Genomic DNA, 4,135 nt, shown 5'->3' on the forward strand with positions numbered 1-4,135 from the left:
TTCAAAGTTGACGTCTAAATGAAAATGGCAAAACGGCGACCGCAGACGACGTTGACAACAGACGACGGCGACGGCGACGGCGACGACGACGCTCGTTTTGTGGCATTTGTTTAATAATTGCATGCACACATATGTGTGCGTGTGTGTGTGTGTGTGTGTGACTATGGCAGCAACAACAACAACAGCAAAAAGTGTCGCAGCTTTGGTTGGCATTGGTGGGTTTGTGTCCATGCTAAAAAGTGAGATGGCAAGCGACACCTGCAAAACAACAGCAGCAGCAAGAACAACAACAACAACAACAACAAGAAGAAGAACAAGAACAACAACAACAACAAGCAGCATAAGCATTTTTCAACACTTGCGGGCAGCTTTTGTTATTGTTGTTGCTGGTCGCATGCGCGACTGCAAGCAAAAATCATTAACGTTCAAATTTATGTGCGCCAAAGCGAGAAATAACAAAACGAACGCAGCAGCAGCGCTGCCAGCGTCGCCGTCGCCGTTGCAATAAAAAGAAAAATGGTTTCACTTAACAAACACGCCAAGGCGCTGCGCTCTCTTCCGCGCGCCATGCTGCCCACTCCACTTCACACACTCGCACACTCGCACACACACACACACACACACACACACACACACACACAGGCACTCACACTACGCGCTACATGCAGAGCGCAATAATGGTATTTTTCTGGCTCAGTGCGCGCATGCTAAAGTGAGAGAGCGCTAGCGCTCAGGCGAACTGAGCAAGAGAGAGGCGCAACAGTCGTCGACGACGACGACGACAACATCGTGAAAATGAAATGAAAAACGCCAAAAAAATTGATTTAAAGTGAATTTGTGTGTGTGGCTTGCGTACGTGTGTGTGCGTGTGAGAGTGTCTCATCGTGCACGCCAAGTGCAAGCAGGCCTGCCAGCCAGCTAAATGGTGGCCACATTCGCTGTGCGAAAGCGAGACAGCGCTACTGACACAGGCGTGGCCAAGGAATAGTGGGAAATTTGTTGGTTTGCCCAGCCACAGCATTATGATTATGGGCAATTTGAGCGCAAAGCAGCGCTGCCAACTGTTACGGGTCGCTGCTGTTGGCGCTGCCAACTGACATTTTATTGATTGTTTTATGCGATTATAATGTAATAATGTCTTAAATATGCAGCAGGCTGGGCCATAGAGCAGGCCACCCCCCCCCCCCCCCCCCCCCCCCCCCCACTCTCCTGCTGCTTGCTGCAACTGCGCAGCTGCGACTTTTGCGTCTTTTGAAATGAATTATGCACACACAGACAGACACACACACACACACACACACACACACACGGAAGCACGCACACAAAGACACTGTGAAAATTTGCCGCCCTCGCTGACCATTTGCTAGGCTGCAGCCACTTCGTGCCCCCCTCCCAACTACTTTCAGACTTGTGATTGGCAAAAATGAAAATACACACACACACACATACACACGCACACTATTACGTTCGGCACTTTGCTGCTGTTGCTGTCGCTGCTTCTTCGGCTGCTGCTGCTGCTTCTTGTGCTTCTTCTTCTTCTTCTGGGGCCATTGTCAGTGGTTTGTGTTTTTTTTTATCGGCAAGCAAAAATCTATAAACGGGCAGCGGCCGCCGCACTCAACTCAATTCAATTAATTTTCACTTGATTTTTCCACACACAAACAAATTTTCATTTAATTTGGCTGCGGGGCGTCTTCTTCTTCTTCTTCTTCTTCTTCTATTGCTATTTCTGCTTCTTTACTCGTTCCGCTATTTTCTATCTTCTTCTTCTACTGCCGCATTAGCTGCTGCTTATCGTGCGCCATTTTCTTGCACTTGATTTTCTATTAACTCGACTGTCTCTGTGGAAAAGTTTTGCCAGACTTACCCCCCCCTTCTGGCCGTTGTTAGCAGCCCCTCCGGCTGGCACAAATCTAATTTGACAGTCGCCCGCCTTTAATATATGTTTTATTATAATAGAACTAATTTGCGCATGAACATTATAATGTTTATTGTTATATCCAGTTGGGCGCGCATTTATTACGATTTGCATTTTCATTTTCGTTTTCCCATTCCCCTCTTATCCATTTTCATTCTTTTTAAGCTAATAATTCGGCGGCTGCTGAAATTGCGGCAACTGATAAAACCTAATTAAAAATAAATCAAAAATATTATTCAAACAAATTGCGAATGGGTTGCCGTGGGTGTCTACAAATATATACATATATATATATATATATATATATATATATATATAATCCAAATATGATCCATATATATATATTAATATCTATAAATAATGCTTATTTCGAGTCTAACTCTTTAAGCATGACAAAAATTCAATTAACTTTGGTTTCCATTACACGAGCTTATAAAAACCTTTAACTTTCTATCTCTTACGGCTTGGGTTGTCAGTCAGTCAATCACTCACTCACTCAGTCAGTCCGTCAGTCAGTCAATCACTCAGTCAATCACCCACTCACTCAGTCAGTCCGTCAGTCAGTCAATCACTCACCCAGTTAATCACTCACTCAGTCAATCACTCAGTCAATCACTCAGTCAATCACTCAGTCAATCACCCACTCACTCAGTCAGTCAATCACTCACTCAGGCAATACTTAACTTAATACTCGATCCAAATATAATTCATATAAGCTATGGCTCAAGGCTCTTCAAAACGAACTCAATTTAAATAGCTACTTTGTAGTTCTTTCATTTAAAGATTCTGAAGCAAGCCAAAAACTCTTAAGTCAAGCATAAGTCATGCTTCATTTAAGTCAAGCTTTGAATAGTTTTTCAAATAGCAATAAAATTTCAAGACTCTAGTCAAAAAGTCATCTTATATTTTTACAACAACAAAATTAGAAGCTATTAAAATGTTTTCTTAAATCAAAAGCCGAATCGTTTAAAGCTTTAACTTAATTGAAACAAGTGTCTGAAGACTTAATCGGGAATTGCATAAGAGCCAATAGCTTTAAGTAGCTCAAATTGGGCTCAGCTTAAGCATCTTTTATTTGTTAGCTGAAAAACTTAATAGACCAAACATGATTTAAGTTTCTTCATACTTTAAAATTCAGACTCAAAATAAGCATTTGAGGCTTGAAACAAGTAAGCGCAGTCATCATGCGCTGGCCCAAGACATGAATCAAGTGTTTTAATTCTTAAGTTAAGCTTGAAACTAGGGACTTTTCATGTATATATATTTCTATATATATGTAGATATCAAATGAACTACAAATGCATGGCAATTTAGAGGTCGAACGACAAACCATTTGATATCACCTGATATTTATATATATTGTTAAGCAAAGCGCAAAACAATTTAATTTGTTATACTTCAATCGATTAATATATATTTATTTTTTATTGCTTTTTTTGCTGGTTTATCAAAATGCCGACATCAGAAATCAATTATTATTAAAAGCGCATTAAAAACAATAAAAATGTCATTATAATAAAAATCGAAACGCAAACGAATAAGCACACATACTTATATACATATGCATACATATTCACATGTATTTAAAGTGAATAAAAAAAATGAATACAAATTTGTAATCGTTTTGCCATTCAAGTTGAACGAATCAAGTTGCGAGTTGTTATCAATGCTGGGCTCCATATCGACCCCCAGCCCCAAATCCAACCTTCCCCAACCCCAAACACATATCATGAGCACACCTGCTGTCAGTCCGCGCCTCCCTCCTCCCACACCTGGCTATGCACTGTGATTTTTATTACACTTTATTATTATTTACCTACTGTCGACTAATTTGTTTTTAATTTGTGCTGATAAAATTTATGAATAAATAAAACGAACGTTGAGCAAATAATGAAATTAATAACTGACTACATGGGCGGCCCTGTGCATGGGCGTGGGCTGAAGGAGAGACTGAAAGAGGGGCTTCTGCTGTTTGGCTGATGAATACAATAAAGTAAAACCCCATAGAAAAAAAGCACAACAACTAAACGACAGAACATGCCACAATAATAATTACAATAACAAATAACAAATATCAAATACACTCACACTCACATTCACACTCACACTCACGTTTTGAGTGGCATTCGTAGTCGTAATGCCGAATAATGACATTATTTGTCCCCGATTGATTTGTCAAATCGGTATTATTTGATATTTCCAATTCGAATTGGAACG

This window comes from Drosophila virilis, chromosome X (assembly GCF_030788295.1).
Source record: "Drosophila virilis strain 15010-1051.87 chromosome X, Dvir_AGI_RSII-ME, whole genome shotgun sequence".
Lineage (NCBI taxonomy): Eukaryota > Metazoa > Arthropoda > Insecta > Diptera > Drosophilidae > Drosophila > Drosophila virilis.